Here is an 18,724-nt window from a genome sequence, read left to right as displayed (position 1 = left end):
AGATGTGTTTAAAGGTAGCCATTCACAGGGCATGGTGACAGGCTTGTAACCCCTGGGACTCTGGAGGCTGAGGCAGGAGGATTATAAGTTCGAAGCCGGTCTTAGCAACTTCGAGAGGCCCTACATAACTTCATCAGACCTTGTCTCAAAATTAAAAGTAAAACAGGCTGGGGAGTGGCTCAGTGGTTAAACGCCCCTGGGTTCAATCTCTGGTAACCCCACCAAAAAAAAAAAAAAAAAAGTAGACATTCTAACCAAGGACCCATAGAGTCATCAGACTCAGATGGTTTTCTGGGTCCTTGGCCCATGATGGTATTACTGAGTTCATGGACTTTTGTTTATTTATTTGATAAATATTTGCTAAGAACATATTACCAGCCAGACATGGTTCAAGGTACCAAGAACAAGAACACAACAAGGCTGGGAGGAGGATCAGATCGAAGTCTCTGCTCTAAAGGAATTTATATTTTATTGGTAGGAAAATAGACAATAGACAAATAAGATTTTCAGATGATGATAAGTGATGGAGAAATTAAGTGATATGATAGAAATTAAGTAATAGAAGTTAAGTGGTGTGAGAAATTGACCTTGTCATTCAGCAAAATGAAATCCTTCTCAAGGTACCAGACGGCCTCCATTGTACAACTGTCTGTTGTATGAGAGTCCCTAGAAAGATCAGGACCCACCAAAGCCCAAGCCTGTGTGAAAAACTGTGTATTCATCCCTGTTGAACAATAGCTATGAAGTCTCTTGACTGGTCCTTGTAATATAAAACCGATATCCCACCTTTTCAGGTGCAGTCATTTCTCCCTGCCTCTCAACCACTTGTCAATCTGTGCTCCGCCAGCCTATTACCGTTACAGGAATTTCCGGCCTACCCTACAGCCATTTCCTGCTTCCCACGTTATGTCCCAGCTTGTCAGTCTGAACATGCTAGCTAGCTATTGGTTCATCAGTCAGTTTGCAAGTATTCTCCTCCACTATTGGTTCCTTCCAGCCCTGGAGATTCCAATATCTGGGAGAAGCATCCACGCCATCTTTCTCCTTTCCTTCTTTTCCAACGCCAGAGCTGACGCGCTAGTCATCTGCATAATAAAGTCTCTTGCGTGAAGCCCTGTGTCCCTCATGGATTTCTGGGAGCTATTGTTGAGCCGCAACTGAGACTGGGCATATGGAGTGCCAGTTCTGTTGGAGGGGCTGGAGCTACTATGGGTCCTGAGCGAAGCTGCATTTTTCCTTATAGTCCTGAACCTCCCTTTGCCTACCAGAGCTTCTTTTTGATCCAAAAGCAGGAACATTGTCCAGTAGCTTGGAGTTCTTCTGAAATTATAGTCCTCTTTCAGCAGATGCTTCTTGACTGAAACAATTGCTCTCTCAAGCATGCCCTAATTTATGGTCAGCTTGTTTGTTTTTCTTGATTGTCTTTATGTCATTGATATCAGATTCCATTTAACCTTGAGCCTCATTTCCTTTCTCTACTGCCATATCTGGACTAGCCTGTTAATGTCATTGATATCAGATGACATTTAACCTTGAACCTCACCTCCTTTCTCTACCGCTATACATAGACTATCCTGCTTGCTTTCTGAGACAAGTCAAGCTTGCCTAATCATATCCAGGACTTAACTGAATGGAACTTGTGGCTGATGTGTCCCATGATGATGACATCCTGGCAGAACTCAGTTTTGCCCTGTTAGCACCAGGATTTTTGGCAACCTGCCTATTCCTACAATGTTCTACCAATGCTATCTTTATTTTGTCCCATTCCCCACCACCTATCCAGGTGCTAAGAATCAACCCCAGGACCTCATACGTGCTAGGTAAGCATTCACCATTGAGCCACAACCCCAATCTTATAACACCTTCTAAATTTAAACTGTCTAAAATATTTGCCAAATGAAGTAAAAAAGTTATGGTTTTGAACACTTGGTGATGAAATGTCCTGAATAAGATATCTAAATGCTAGGCTAAGTAGTTGGCATAGTAAAACATCATCAATTAGTTCAAACAATGTCGAGTGTCTGGGGGGTATGCCTACGGGCATAGCTAGAGAAGGCACAGACAGCCATGGGCTACCTGACCAGAACCTAGTAGTCTAGGTATGTGATGACTGTACCAAAGAGTCTGAGGTACCCTGAAATAGCTATGCAAGCTTCTTATTCCAGAATCATTTGCCTGAGAAGCTAAGAAAGATGTTCCAATAAACCAGGTGAAAAGTGAATTTATTTGAAGGATAAGTGGGAATCCAACTGCAAATAGTACCACTGGTCTCATAAATGCTGAAAAATCTTCCAACTACTTCTCTTTCTCTGTTGTCTTTTTCTTTAAAATAGCACCATCTCCCTTTTTTCATCTCTGTATGTGAGTTCCTTTTAAACAGGCTTTTTCCCCCAGGTGCTTGTTTTTTGTTCTTGAGTAAATTCAGTTTAACATGAGCCTCTGCTCTGCTGTGGAGCTGTCTGACTCAGACTTGACCAGATATTACAGTGCCAGCATTCACAACTGATTAATAAGTCAAACTCCATGTCTCCTAGTTCAAAAGCTTCATTGTTGTTTTGCTTTTGTTTGCAATATTGGGGATTTAATCCAAAGTTTCCCACTTGCTAAGCAAGCATCCTGCCACTGGAGCTATGCCTCCAGCCCTTTGTAAAAATTTTTATTCTCTAAATTCAGGTCCTTCTACCTCAGGCTCCTGAGTAGCTGGACTTACAGGTATATGCCACTGCACTGGCTCTTGGTTCAGATTATTATTATTATTATTATTTTAAATTTATTTATTTATTGGTACTAGGGATTGGACCCAGGGGTGCTTTACCACTGAGCTACATTCCTAAGCCCTTTTAATTTTTTTAATTTTGCGACAGGGTCTCACTTAATTGCTCAGGGCCTGGCTGAGTTGCTATGACTGGCCTCAAACTTGTGATCCTCCTGTCACAGCTTCCCAAGTGGATAGGATTACAGGCATGAGCCACCATGCCTGGCTCTTAATTCAAATTGTTGTGCAAGAGAATCTGATCAGCCAAAGTAGGCTTTGAGTTGTTTTCCCCTGGTTTTATGTGGCAAGACCCTAGGATTGTAGATTTTATGGACCTGTGCTGCAAACATTGTAGGCATGGGTATGGTCAGAGGAAAGATTTTCTCAGATGGAGGGCAATGTAAGAAGAAGACAACAGCATACAGTGAGGATATAAAGCTCGAGCAAAGCTATAAAGTTTAGTTGCCACCTTAAATTATCAAAGAGGCCAGTATTCAGGTCAATAGCTTGATAGACAATTGCCATGAAGATTATGGTTTCTCCAACATGTATAAATGTTTGAATTGCCTATTGCTGGGGCAGAATATAGTTGTTTTGTTCCATAGTAAGGATTGAACCCAGGTCACTGTACTCCTGAGTCACATCCCCAGACCTTTCCATTTTTTATTTTGAGACCAGGTCTCTCTTAAATTGCCAAGCCTGGTCTCAAATTTGACTCATCCTCCCAAATCACTAGGATTACAGGTATATGACATTGCACCCTGTCAGAATATAGTTCTAAATTTGTTTATATTCCAAAGGGGAAACATACTGTAAACATGCTAAAAATGGACATTTTGTAAATATTGATCTAACAGAATTAGTCTAGCAAAGTGAGAATTTGTAAAGCAAGAGTGAAAAAGGATTTGAATAAAAATAGTTTATAGCTGGGTGTGATGGCATGTGTACACCTATGATCCCAGCTACTTAGGATGCTGAAGCAGGAGAATCGCAAATTTGAGGTTGACCTAGGCAATTTAGTGAGATCCTCTGTCAAAATAAAAGTCTTAAAAGGGCATTGGTGTGGTGGTACAGGTCGTAATCCCAGCAATTTGACAGACTAAGACAGAAGGATCAAAAGTTCTAGACCAGTCTCAGCAATTTAGCAAGATACTGTTTCAAAATACAAACTCTAAAGATCTGGAGATACAATTCAGTGATAAAGCCCCCTTGGGTTCAATCCCCAACACTGCTTGCCTGGCACACATGAGGTCCTGGGCTTCATTTCCATTACTGGGAACAAACAACAACAAAAGCAAAATCTATGAAGAAATATTCACTCTTCATTCACTGAATCAAATAATATCAATGTTCTCTCAGATATGTGAAAGCTAGCCCAAATAAGGGGGAAGAGAGAAAGGAGGGAGGTAGAAGAAAGTGGAGAAATTCCATCAAAATAGAAGAAAGATCAGTGGATAAGATGAAGGGGATTAAGGGGGAGAGAGAAGGGATGGGATAAGGGAAGGACAATAGAATGAATGACATAACTTTCCTATGTACATATATGAATATACCACAGCGAATCTCACCATCGTGTACATACCCAAAGTGCCAACTAAAAACAAAAATCAACAAGCAAAAAAACAAAAAATCTAAAAGTAAATAGCAGAAAGTTCAGTAGAGGGAAGGGAACAGAGGAGGGAAGAGAGGAGGAAATGGGGAAGTTCTGGGACTGAATTAGAGCAAATTATATTCCATGCTTTTATAATTTTGTCAAAATGAATAGTAATGTTATATGTAAAACAACCAACAAAAAATAGTGTAATTACTATGTGTCACACATTAACTATAAATGTGGTATAATACAACAAATTGGAGAACATAAAGTAAAAAGAAAGTCATAAACATGCTATAATTACCATATAGTAATCCATATTGAATATACACTAAAACTTTATTCAATATTACTAACTCCCATAATTAATCACTTTTGTTCTGGAATATCAATGTGCTTATCAATGATTTGTTCAATACCTGTCAGTTTTCCTCCCTGTAACATGTACTCTCTTGGGGCTCAAGCTAGATCTGCTCTATTACTACTGAACCCCTGGTGTGTAGCTCAGTGCCAGCACATAATCAAGCATTCAACAAGTCTATGATGAATAATTGTGAATAGATGTATGTATAAGGATAAAACAGGTGTATATTTTTCAAAATACAAAATTGGGAGAATTATAAAAAAGAAAAGTTATGCTTTATTGAAGACAATTTATAAAAGGAAATTTATTCAAGCAAATGAATTCTTACAAATAAAAGAAGAATAGAAGAATTTAAAAGATAAATTTACTTTGGATTTTGGCAAAGGTTCCTAGGTTCAAGAATTTACTAATTCGTGAAGCCAGACAAAGTGGTGCATGCCTATATTCCCAGTAATTTGAGAGGCTGAGATAGGAGGACTGCAAGTTTGAGGCCAGCCTCAGGAACTTAGCAAGACACTTTCAAAATTAAAAAACAATGAAGACCGGTGTGATCCTACATTAGGTACAACCAGAAGAATGAGAAGTTATATTCCATTTATGTATGGTGTGTCAAAATGCATTTTACTGTCATGTATAACGATTAGAATAAATTTTAAAAATTTGGTTGTATGGGAAATAAAACACAATGAAAAGGGTTAGGGGGTGTAACTCAGTGGCAGAGCAACCCTGGGTTCAATTCCCAGGACTAGGAAAAAGAAGGAGGAGGAGGAAGAGGAGGAGGAGGAGGAGGGAGGAGGGGAAGGAGAAGAGGAATAATAATAATAATTATTATCACTTTAGTAATTTGTTCAACAAATATGTGTTGTACAATAAGGTAAGCTTGGTGGTCTCTGTCCAATGGAGTTTATAGAAATCCAGAAGGTATTAGAAGGCTCAAAGTTTATTTTCCTAACATGTAAAAATAAAACAAAAAAATTTATCACAAAATGACTGCATATTTGATAAGCAAATACCACATAGACCTCTGATTATATTCAGTTAAGTAATTCCCAGTCCCACACTGTACTCTGTGATTTCTCGTATAATCTATGCTGTTCCACATTTCAGGTCAGTGTTCACGCTGTTACCCTCTGCTGAAATCTTTGTCCACCTATATCCTTCTTACTTGTTTAAATCAATTCATCCTTAGCTTCTGAGACAATCTCCCACTTGCCACTCCACACTTCTCAACCACTATATAACCTTTGTGTGTACCTGTTATCATTGGGTATATCACGGCGTATTAAATTCATTATTTGTTTAAATATTTGTGAGTTCATGTTCCTCTAGATCAGATACAATAGTTGCATATTTTTTAAAATTCAAAATTGGGAGAATTATAAAAAGAAAATTAAACTATCCTTTATTGATGGGTATAGCAGAGGCTAATTTTCACTGATTTTGTGTGTATAATGCCCAGTATGTAACAGGTAGACAATAAGTGCTTAAATGGAGCTGATGGCTCTGTTTTCTACTTAGAAACTTTTATTTCCCCTATAAAAGATCAAAGACTTTATGTGACAGCCTGTATTTCCAAAATTTCTTTAACAGACATTCTACAATCTGAGTCATCAGAAAGGTCATTGCTGAAAGCATTTAAAGCCTGAGTACATTCTCTTTGCTTCCTACCCAAATTCTACACAAGAATTTGGGTTAGAGAACATCACTATTTTTATCATCTCTTTTTTTTTTTTTTTTTTTTGGTACTCAGAAATGAGCCCAGGAGCACTCAACCACTGAGCCATGTTCCCAGTCCTTTTATTTTTTATTTTGGGACAGGGTCTCACTAAATTGCATAGAGCCTCACTAAGTTACTGAGGCTGTCCTCGAACTTGAGATCCTCCTGCCACAGTCTCCTGAGCCACTGGGATTAAAGGCATGGGCCACCACACCTGGCTATCTTTACCATGTTGATCACATAAGACCCACTTAATTCTTAATATTAACTCAACTATCTAAAAGCTCTATAATAAACAAAGTTAGAATTATTTTTTGGCTAGTCTAACACCTAAAATGCTACTAAAGGTTAGAGGGGAACATTCTCTGGTATCATTACTGCTCCTGAGGCACTAAAAAATTTTTTTTCAAAGACAGAATAAAACAGTACTTTTATCCAACTTGACTTAATAGGTGTTTATAGAACAATCTTCACTCTCTTCATAACAGCAAAATATATACTATTCATATGCACTTCAAATTTTCATAAAAAATGCTGAGGTATAAAACTAGTACCAGTAATTTAAAAGGATAGAAATAATATAGAATATATTCTTTGACTCAAGTGGAATTAAATTAGGAGGCAATAACAAAAAGAAGATTTCCCAAATATTTTGAAAATATGTAACAAGTTTTCTAAAATACTCATAAGTCAAACAAGAAATCATAAGGAATATAAAAATTTAAAACTACATAAAAATAAAAATAAAACTCATTGAAATTTTTGATAATTTTTGCTAATGCCAAGCTCAGAAGGAAATTTATGCTCTGTATCCTATGTTAGAAAAAATGGCCAGACTGGATGCAGTAGCGCACCCCTGTAATTCCAGTGGCTCAGGAGGCTGAGGCAGGAGAATCACGAGTCAATGCCAGCCTCCGCAATTTAGTGAGACCCTAAGCAACTTAGGGAGACCCTAAGCAACTTAGGGAGACCCTGTCTCAAAATAAAAAATAAAAAGGGCTTGGGATGTGGCTCAGTGGTTAATCATCCCTGGGTTTAATCCCTGGTACCCACCCACCCAAAAAAAGAAGAAAAGAGAAAATTGAAGTCCCAATAGAATAATGTAAACTTGCACCTAAGAGAAGCTAGAAAAAGAAGAAGAGTGAATAACCTCCAATTAAGTATAAATGTGGCATTTATAAAGATGGACAATAAAATAAAAAAATAAAATGAATAGCTGATCTGAAACAAGACATGAAAGATTACATACTGGATAATTCCATTTATATTAAATTTTTGAAAAAACAGAATTATTCTATAGTGTCCAAAAACAGATTATTGGTTGTCTACAACCAGGAATAGCTGGGGAGAGAAAGGTTTCCAGGATGTTTTTTATGGTGTTTGGAAGGTTCTGTATCAAGACTGTGATGGTAAAAGTACACTAGCACAGTAATTTGTAAAAATTCATTGAAATGTACAATTTTAAATGGAGTTACGCTAATGAATGCAAATAATACTTTGTCAATTAAAGGAGAGAAACACTGATGGTTAATTTTGAATGTCATCCTGACTGAATTGAAGGATACCTGCAAAAATGGCAAATCATTAGTTCTGAGTCTGTCTTTGAGGGTATTTCCAGAGAAGATTGGCATATGAGTCAGTGAACTGGTAGGAGAGAGCCACCCTAAATGTGAATGGACACCATCTAATTGACTGGGGTCCAAGGAACAGGAAAACACAAGGAGTAGAACTCCCTCTTTGGTTATTCCTCCCTGAGCAGGGTATATTTCTACGGCTGTTACCCTTCAATAACAGACTCCACATCTGTAGTCTCTGGCTTTTGCATCAGTAGCCCTCTGTAGTTTTTGAGCCTTCAACCTCCTACTGCAGACTGTTCCATTGGCTCTCTTGTTGAGGTTTCCAGCTTCTTGGATTGAGTCATTCCTACAGGTGACTCGGACTTTCTAACTTACAGAGATCGCTATGGAAATTTTCAACTTCTGTGATTGTGTTTGCCAATTTTCTAACAAATCCACATATATATGTAGATACTCTATTGATTCTATTTCTCTGCAGAACCTTTTCTAATACAATCACCAAAAATAATTTGGTTTATAAGATATAATTAAATTATTCCCAACCCTCAGTCTAATATACTTGACAACTGTGTCAAACTTGAGGAAGGTAAGTAGCAGTGCCTTGAAAAGGAGTTCTGAAGGAAGCAGGAGATTGTCCTAAAGGGGCACTGCTATTTCTGGACTTCAGGCTTTGATCAGCAAGGGAGTTTGAGGAGCATACTTGGAAGGGTTAAGAAATAGATAAAGGGGCATCTAAACCCTACCTTTTCCATAAGCACAAGAGAAAGGAAATTCTTAAGATTCTAGGGAAAGTAGACAGGTTGGTGCAGTTTCTTCAGCGCTATTGCCATTGGGACCTGGCGTTTCTTTTTTGCTTGAGTCGGGGGACAGGGTCTTGTGCACACTCAGCCTCTATTCATTAGATGGCAAAGGAACAGTTGTCCCCAAAACCACCATCATTAAAAATGTCCCCAGACAATGCCAAAATTCCCTGAGATGCAAAATCATCCCAGGTTGAGAAAAACTAGATTAGTGTTGTTTTCTATGTCTGGGAAATAAATTATCCCTAAAATTTAGTGGATAAACCAATAAGCTCTTATAAGCTCGCAGTTTCTATGGGTGAGGAAGATGAGAATGATTTAACTGGGTGATTTGGGTTCAAGGTCCCTGATGAGGTTTCATTCAAGATGCAATAATCTGTAAGCTTGCTTTAGGCTGGAGGATCTGCTTCTAAGAGGTCTCTTCCATACGGAGATTGGCAGGAGGCCTCAGATCTTTGCTGATTGCTGGCAGGATGTTTCACTTTCCTGTTGTGTGGGCCTGTTTCATAGGGCTGCTTGATGTGTGGCAGCAGCTGAAGATCTGAGAGAGAATAGGGAGGATCCACAATGCCTTTTTATGACCTAGTCCGGAAAGTGACAGTTCAGTCTCAGTGTATCTATTAGAACCAAGTCACTGACTATATCGCACACTCAGTTGGAAGAGAATCAGATTCTGGTGGTGAAAGGAGGAGTATTAACAAATTTGTGGACATATTTTAAGATACAGTTAGAGAATTTTTTTTTTTTTTTTATGTGTGTGTGTATGGTACTCTGGGAATTGAACTCAGGGTTGCTCTATCTTTGAGTTATATCTCCAACCCTATTTATTTTATTTTTGAGACAGGGTCTTGCTAAATGTCTCAGGCTGGTCTCGGACTTGTAATCCTCTTGCCTCAGCCTCTGAAGGCACTGGGATTATAGGCCAGTGTCACTACCTGTGGCTAGAGAAAGATTCATCAACAAACAGACTGGGAAATACCATGAGCTATTTAGAGAAAATAAAAGAATATCATTCCAAAATAAATCCTAAAAGATTCAATTACTGAATGAAAAAAAATGAATTGTCTAACAAGTAGAAAAAAATAAAGGCAGATAAGTTACATGACTGAAAGATGGGGAAGAATGTGTGAAGTAAAAAGAAAACAAAAATGGAAAATACCAGTAGTTTAATAAAGGATAAATATCTACAAGATAGAAAGTGCCCTCTTGTGAATCACACATCCCAGTAAGAAAGTGGACTATGAACCAATGACAAAACAGCATATTTACCAAAGTTACCCATGGTCACTTGGGCACTGTGAACAAGCACATTTACTGTCTTGTAGTGCCATGGGAAAATTGATAAAAACAATTACAGGAACAGTAATTCATTGATTATGTGCTAGATAGTTATAAGTATTTTACTTGTAGCAGGTCATTTACTTTTCATTACAATATTATGTGGCAGCACTATACCAATTTCCTAGCTGAAGTACAATCAGATTAAGTAATTTGGCCAAATCTCATGGCTTGTAAGTGGCAGCAGGGCCAGCTAATCCATTAGGCATAACAGGCACAGTGCTTCAGGCTCATAATACATTTGGAGCCCACAAAAATGCTTTAATTTCTATTTAAAGCAGAAAGGAAAAAATAAATGTTTAGGTCAAAGGAAAAAATCGGGGGGCTACAATATGGGGGTTATCGCATATGCTATGCAGTACTGTACTGCTGAGCTATTATAACCCCAGCCCTTTTTACTTTCTTATTTTGAGACAGGGTCTAACTTGACTGCCCAGGCTGACCTTGAACTTGCAATCGTCCTGCTTAAGTCGCCTGACGAGCTGGGATTATAGGGATGTACCACCACACCGGGTTTAAAGAAAGTATTTTAATGAATAATATCAATACATTTGTCTCTATACCAATGCGGTCTGAAATATAGTTTGTAATTTTATTTTATAGAGGAAGAAGCCCACAAAGGTAAAAGTGCCCAGGATCTTGAAAGTTAGAATGTGGCCTACTATGGCAGAGCTGTGTTTCAATCCTAGGCATGTTAGCCACGCCTGTGTTCTTCCTGGAAAGCAACTTGCCAGTGTTTCAAAAGGGTTAACCTTGTTCACATGCTTTGATGACTTTTAAGAATTTAACCTAAGACAGTACATAAGGACATGGACAATGATTTGCGAAAACATATGTACAACAGAGTCTATTGGAAACCCAAGAACTGTTTAATAATAAAGTAAATATTTGGGGCTGGGGTTGTAGCTCAGTGGTAGAATGGTTGCCTAGCCTGTGTAAGGCACTGGGTTTGACCCTCAACACCATGTAAAAATAAATAAATAGCTGGGGGCTGTGGTATATACCTGTAATCCCAGTGGCTGGGGAGGCTGAGGAAGGAGGATCTCGAATTCAAAGTCAGCTTCAGCAACTTAGCAACTTAGATGGGGATGTGGGTCAGTGACTGAGTGCCCCTGGGTTTGACCTCTAGTACCAAAAATAAGATAAAAATATAAATAAATAAATAAAGGCATTGTGCCCATCTACAATTTAAAACTATTTTAAAAAAGTAAATATTCAATATTGGGTGTCAATTCAGGGGATGAGGGGAACACTAGAAGCTTCTGTACAGGGATAAGGGGAAACAGAGCAACTGGGGGAGTTGAAAGTGAGACATAGAGCAGGAAGCAGAAGGAGGCTTTGTACAAGTTCTGGAGAAGGAGTGCAGACTGCTGCTGGGGATAAGAGTTTCTGAGGGGGTGTTTGTAAGCAGTTGCTGCATTTATTGAAAGGGACCTGACAGCAAAATGATGGGGGAAAAGAGGAAAAATGTATTTAAGCACAAAGATGAGTGAGCACATTTAGGCAACTATGAAGAGTTCTCATTACAGAAGAAACCAACGATGTGGGCATGAAGGGGGCCTTGAATTGAATATTGGTTAAGCATTATCACGGAAGTTCTGAAGAGCCAATAAATGATTTTAAGTGGTAGAATGATATTTTCAGATGTATATTTTAGATTGATCTTCACGGATCATGTGAATATGCACCTACTTCAAGGGTGAAGTCAAAGGGCAGGAATTTCGGCACTGGAGTGGAAGGGAGTGCACATTTGTTCAGTCAAGAGATATTTATTGGTACATGCTTCTTTCAAAATGTTTAATTACAACGGAATAAGATAACTAAAAAGATGCTTGAAAGTCAAAGAGAAAATGTAGGACAAAAAGGTCTTGAAACATGATTATGCTTTTGTAGTTGGGAGAAACTGTGAAGTTTTCTAAAGACAGGCTAAGAAGGGGTCCCAGGAAGGTGTAGTCAGTTGAGGAGTTGGCTTTAGAGAGGAGCAGAAACATCTAACCTTTGAGACAGCAAGCTAGTAAGCTTGGAGGTTGGTTGTAGGCGGTTTGTGGGGGTTGGTTGAGTTGTTTGGGCAAAAATCATTGTAGAAACCTATGTCTGAAGACTTATTATTTTCTTAAGTAGAAGACTATGTCATCTGGAAAGTAACATAATCATCACTGATTTCTATTTGCAAGGTGGCCTTTCTTCTAAAAGCAATACAAATTACCTAAACTTTCCTAAACCAGTTAAATCATTTGTGTAATGGAACTAATAGATACTACCTTATAGGGCTGTTGTGAGGACTAATTGCGTGGATACATGTATTTGCTCAATACGTATTAACTTTATTATTGAGGTGGGTAGGAGTGAGCAATTTGATTACTAATAAAAATGGACTGCAAGTCTTCTGGTATGATCATCTGCTAAGTCCAATTATTTATTCTTGTAATGGGTTCTAAGTCAAATCTAAGCTAGGTCAAGGAGTTTTTATTAACAGCCTACAAAGTAGTAGGTTGTAAAGTGTTCGAGAAAGAACGCCACTGCCCCGAGGACCTTACTTGAGGTCATGCACAGGGTTTGGCGGACCGGAAAGTCAAGTCAGCAGTTAAGTACCCAGCGTGAGCTTAGTGAAGCCGCTTCCTAAATCTCGGCGGTGGCCCCGCCCCTTCCACAGGTTCTGGCCACGCCCACACCTCCTATTGGCTGTTTCTCCACCTCCACTCGACCGCTCCAAAGACCCGGAGGAGCGGAGTTGTCCAAAGGCAGCATCGGTGCACCTCGCTGCGCATGCTCGCGGGGAGCCGGATTCCGGGTCCGGAGTTGGGAGGCTTTGGGTGGCTTCGGCGCAGCGCTCGGGGTAGGGGCGGGCGGGAGGCGCGCGCTTGGTGCGCGTTGCCGGCGTCGCGGGCACGCGGCACGCTCCCAAGGAAGGGAGGTGTGGGGTCGGCTGCGGGTAGCGCGTGGCTGGGGTGGGGGTGGGGGGAGGGTCGGGTGTCCGCGAGCTCGGCGTGCGGGTTCCGAGTGGCTGCAGGCGGCCTGGGCTGCGGGGGCCGACGCCTGGGTGGCTGCCGCCGCCGCGCCTGCTGTGAGATGGCGGTCTTGGGCGCCGAAGGGTGAGAGCACTCGCCGCTGGAGGAGGCGCTGCTGCCGTGGCCGCTCGGCCGACAGCTTCGCGCCGGGTAAGGACGCCGGGGCGCGGGGTTGGGGGCGCGGGCGGGGCGGGGCGGGGGCGGGGGCGCGGGCCCGGAGTCTGCACCGCGGTGCCAGGAGCCGGGCGCTGGCTGTCCGCTGCAAGACCCTCCGAGGGACTGTTGGGGGTCAGTCCGCGGTGCGGTGGCTGCTTTCTCCAGACAGGGGACCGGGAGTTTCTGGGGTGGGGTCACGGGTCTTGCCTCGAGTTGGCCCTGGCACAGGCCTGTGCTAATGATACTGGAGCGGAGCGAAGTGTTTTCGTGACTCTGCAGCCGCAGTTCTCAAGCTTCCTCAGCCTTCTGTTCGCCTTCTTTCTACCTTTCTTCCTTTTCCTAGCACCTTTCTCAAAATTGTTGGTGCCCTGACTTTCACCTCTATTCCACCATCCTAAACCAAGGACTCCTGCCTTAGAATGTCTTTTTCTGACGTGTTTTCAGCACTTCGCTTCTGTACGGGCTTCAAGACTTCCCACACCACAACCCCCACCTCCACCTTTTGTGACCTGATAGGTTCCAGTGACCTTGCAGATTTTTACTAGTCCTATTTTATCTGGTGACTTGGGCTCTGTCCTGTAAGATGTTTTAAAATTTTTATTTGTGTAGTACGTCCATTGCTTTTACAACCTTTAAATGATCAGTTTGTGTGTACAGGAACCGTGCAGTCTTTTCTTTGCTCCATCGATGTGGAGTTGAGTTTTTTTTTTTTTCCTCCAGAAATCATATGAAGCTCGTTACCAAAGAAGAGTTTATCTATTATAATTTTGACATTTTTACTCATCCAAGATAAAATATTTTCCAAGGAGCTTGATTTGTTTTTCTTTTTCTAAGTTTTATTCTTTAGTGTAGGCGAATGTGCAACAAGAGTTGAGCTTCTGCTTGAAAATCCTGCTGGTGTAATAGTAATGGAGAAAGATAACATCCAGAGTTATATCCTGCTTCCCTTGTTTTTTTTTTTTTTTTTTTTTTAAACCAGAAATATCTGGTTTACAGTTTTCTGCAGGTTTCTACATGAGTTCTGACTTATGCATAAATCCACTTCACCTGTCTTACTAAATATGTGTGTATTGTGCAAAGCAAAATTAGAAAAAAAAAATTAAATTCTTAAAAACGAAAGGCATCCTCTTAGTTTTATGACTTGTTTTCCTCCATAAAGTAGCATATTAGCTGTGACTGGAAATCATTATTTTTCATAAATAGTTAATACTTAAAAAATTGTAGTGGCCAAGTTTGGGGGCTTCTAAAACTGAGATGTATGAAATATGTGATATGTTTCTTTGGGTCATGGCTTATTAATATTTTAAAATAGTTCTTCCCATAAAATGTAGAACTGCTTGTAAGACCTAGGACACCATGATTTTGAAAAGCAATGTGAAGATTTATGTTATTTGGAAGCCTAGCAAGATAAGAGGACGTCACAAATCAAGTCTGTGCTTTCGAAAAGCGTAATCTTTGCTGTTTACTTCACAATTGCTGAAATTTCTTTTCCTTGCACAAGTATTAAGCATCTAGTGTATGACTGAGGTCTTATGGGGAATACAAAAATGAGGATGATTACTATTGTCTGCCTTCTTTTAATCTATAGTTAAGTTTCATAAACAATACAAAAATCCTCTTAGACTTCAAACCCAGAGTGGGCAAAAGTCAAATCATTTGGCAAGGTGGAAGTCGAGAGGGTTAGTTCAAGGAGCATCTGACTTTTGAGATCTTGGATTTGAAGGATGACTATGACTTTTGACAGGCAGGGAAAGGTGATCCAAAGAGATGAAAGTAAGGGTACAGAGTTCACACATCTAGAAGAGGCAAGTGATTATATGTGGTGGAAGATAAAGTATTTTTACTATGATAAAGGGTGATATAGGTTGAAATAATCATTTGGACTAGTTAATTGTCTTGTCCCCTTTCCCTTGCCCTCCACCCCCAACCATGGGAATTGAACCCAGAAATGCTTTGCTACTGAACTACATCCCCAGACCTTTTTAAAATTTTGAGACAGAGTCTCACTAAGCTGTCTAGGCTGGCTTAGAACTTACAACCCTCTCGCTTTGAGCCTCCAAGTAGCTGGAATTACAGGTGTGCATCATGTCAAGCTAAGTGACTTGTTTTTAATAAATCCAATGACTTTGGACTTACTAGGCAGTGAGGATTCCACAGATGATTTTTGAGTTGGGAGCAAACAATTTTAAAACTTTGTTTTAAGAGGATAAATGTGGTAACAGCCTGTGGTGTGCTTTGAGGTAGAGCAAGCCTAGGGTACATAGACCTTCCTGTTGCTGAGTTCATAGGTATAGTGTGAGCTATGGTGGAAGTAATGCTAGTGGAAAGGAGAAAGGAAGCAGAGTAGACAGAATTTGATGAAGTCAAGTAACTCATTCTTATCTAGGTTTATTGGGAGATTATTGGTAGCATTCTTTGCAAAGATCCATGGAAGCATTACCCTAAGCATTTGTGTTTTACTTTACAACCTTCTGGGGATTTCTAATCCTTGGTGAAACTAAAGAATTCTGCTGGCCTGGAACATTTCCACATTCACCTATAGATTGTGGAATGATTTTAGGGGAGGCTGTGGATTATATGAAGTTCCTGTGTGAAATCTGTGGGCCAGTTTGTTGGACTGGAGGCAGCTCCAAGGATTACTGGGACCTTCATATATTCTTCCATTCATTGATATTAAGAACTCCCACTGTAGGGACATACTTTATTATAGCTAGAGACGCTTGTGTTGTAGTTTACAGTTTACAGAGAATTTTGACTAATGTATGTTATTTGTTGTTATATTACAGAACAGAGTAGCTCAAGAGTTCATATAATTGTACTACATATTAGTCAGCAAGTAGGTAAAGCAATCAGGAGTTGGTTGATAGGGATGGTATTCTTTTGTTACGAAGATCATGCAACTTTTTTACCATCAGTTGGATATAGTTAATGCCTTTAAGTGACCTCAGCAGTTAAGTACTAGATGATCTAAGGAGACTGCTTCCAGTACCTAATTCTTGGATCTTAGATTTTCATTGGAATATCTGTACCCATTTTGTTTCTTATGCGTTTTGAGAGCTGATGAGTCCTAGGGTGAATTGGGTGAATGAAAAGCAGATAGCAACATCAGACTAGTCATTTTAACTTTTATTACCTTTGTAGTTCTTAGTTTTGGATAGGGGCATATAGGATGGAAGCGATATAAGTGAAATAAGAAACGTTAACTATTCTATTCCTATATGCCTTAAGAATATTCTTTACTTTATCTTCATTCATTTTATCAGTTAAACATCAAAACTTGACAAAATAAATGAAATGATGTTTCCTATTCAGTGAGTTTTCTAAAAAGAATGAAGTAACTCACTAGTGTGGTTAAGACATAGTTTGATTAGTGAACAGTTGACTTCTCTGCACCTGCAAGATTGTCTCCCTGGTAAGAGAGAACCAGAACATGTTGTCATTTGGTTTCTCTTCCAGCTTTAGTAACTTTGATTCCGAAATTATTAGATAGAAAGACTGGAGTCTTTTTACTGTTTGTATAAAAATATGATATAATGAACAGTGGAAAATCAATAAATTGCCTATTATAAACTGTGCCCAAGGAACTAGTTATTAATACTTGAGGGAGGAAAAATGTCTGACAAAAACAGATGTATTTTACTTTTTGCTGGCATTAAGAAGAGTATCCTTATAATGTGAACAGAGCATTTTTCATTATTTTATAATGACTGTAAATATTGTATTATTTGATGCTTTGTGACAACTGGAAATTAGGTGGGTCAGGAGGTAATCATTGCTTTTTAGGTGAATACACAGAGGTTCAAAAGAAATCAAAGAACTTCAAAAAAGTTAAATTTCCAGGTATTTGGCCACTAACTAGCTTCTAGCTTAACTAGAATTAAGCCCATATTTTTGTATGTAGGTCAAAATTCTTTTCCCACTAAAATTTCAGTTCTTCACCTACAGTGGACTTTACTTGTAGGCTGTATGTGAAGAGTTGGCTTTGATCTCTTTGGAATGTTTAACTTTTTTATAATGTGTATATTTGAACTTGTCTGTTTTCCTTTTTGATGTGAAGTGGCTCTTTGTAGGTAATTTTGAAATCTGTAAGTATTTTATCACAGAATAGTTGCAATTTGTTAAGGATAAAGCACAAGTGGTTTTCTTGTTTGGAGTAGTACATTTGGTGAAATGTAGGTATTTGTTTCCTTTTGAAAATTTGTTGATTTCAATTCTGCTGTTTTATAAGATGAAGTTTGTTTCTCTTATAAAAGCCTAGTCTTTGAAAAATTGTATTTTTGAAGCATATGAATGGAAACCCCATTTCCAAAATATATATCATGATATTTCATTGTTTTTACCATTACACACCATTAGAAAAAAAGTATGCCATTGAAAATTCTTAATGTATACTTCAAATTTAAGTTTAAATTTTTTTTTTTTTTGCGAATGTATTATGTTAAACCATGTGTAAGATAGTTTCTAAGTTGTGGTGATGAGTAACTTTTGTTGACTTAGTCTTGGCATTTCTTAAACTTCCTATTCAGTCACAATATGTAATTGGTATACTTACTATGTGCCAGAGTTGTGCTAGGTGATGGGGTACAATTTTGGGACAACAAACAGGAAGCTTATGCTTAAGTATTGTTTTACTTATCTATTGTGTTTAACAAAGAACCCTAAAACTAAGTGATTTAAAACACCTATTTTATTTGTTCACAGTTTTGCTCTCTTGGGTTGGGCTCCGTTGGGCAGTTTTGCTGGTTTTGTGGGTGATCACTCCAATGGCTTCATTCACCTGGCAGTTCAGCGGGGGGATGGATGTACACACCTCTCTCTCTCTTCATGTAGGCTTGTATTCTCAGCCCTTTCCTCTCCATGTGGCCTTTGCAGCAGGGTACCAGCTTTACCAGGTAACTTAAGGTTTACAAGAATGCTAAAGCAAAAGGAGCTAGCCTTCTTAAGGCATAGGCTTGTGCCTGGCATAGTATCACTTCTGCCTCATTCGGTTGGTTAAAGCCAATCACAAGTTTAGCCCAGATTTAGGGGGAGGGGATTACACAAGTACACGAATCTATTCAGGGCCCTCATTGTAATAAATTACCACAAATTTCATTTAAGTTCATCATTGACTATATTACTGAAAAACAGGTCTCCTTGAAAACTGCTTTGAGAGCCGAGGTTTAGATGGTTTACTACTTTCCCCAAATCTGGTCTTTGAGTCTTGCCTGCCAGAGGTAAAGCTAAGTCTGAAATGGAAATGACAGCACATTTGGCTTAATACACAGATGGAATTAGCTATTGCTAGCCTTGGTTAGAAATGAAGAGGAGCTGGGGATGTATCCCAGTGGTAGAGAGACTGCCTATCATGTGTGAAACCCTGGGTTTGATTCCCAGCAACCCTAACCCCGAAAAGTAGTGAAATTGGGGCCTCTG

General features: G+C 39.4%; 1 protein-coding gene across 3 annotated transcripts in view; it reads left to right on the top strand.

Moving 5' to 3' along the window:
- The first annotated feature begins 13,085 nt into the window (after window positions 1–13,085).
- The window catches only part of Wwp1 (WW domain containing E3 ubiquitin protein ligase 1), a 117,248-nt gene continuing 111,609 nt past the window's right edge, over window positions 13,086–18,724 (top strand). For 2 of the 3 annotated variants that reach the window (XM_047545730.1, XM_047545722.1), the window contains exon 1: window positions 13,086–13,303. The gene's annotated coding sequence lies outside the window, so the exon portion shown is untranslated. The remainder of the gene's footprint in view (window positions 13,304–18,724) is intronic. The other variant, XM_047545738.1, reaches the window with a different exon arrangement.

Source organism: Sciurus carolinensis, chromosome 1, assembly GCF_902686445.1.
Source record: "Sciurus carolinensis chromosome 1, mSciCar1.2, whole genome shotgun sequence".
NCBI classification, from domain to species: Eukaryota; Metazoa; Chordata; class Mammalia; order Rodentia; family Sciuridae; genus Sciurus; species Sciurus carolinensis.
This window is presented reverse-complemented; position numbering and strand designations above follow the sequence as displayed.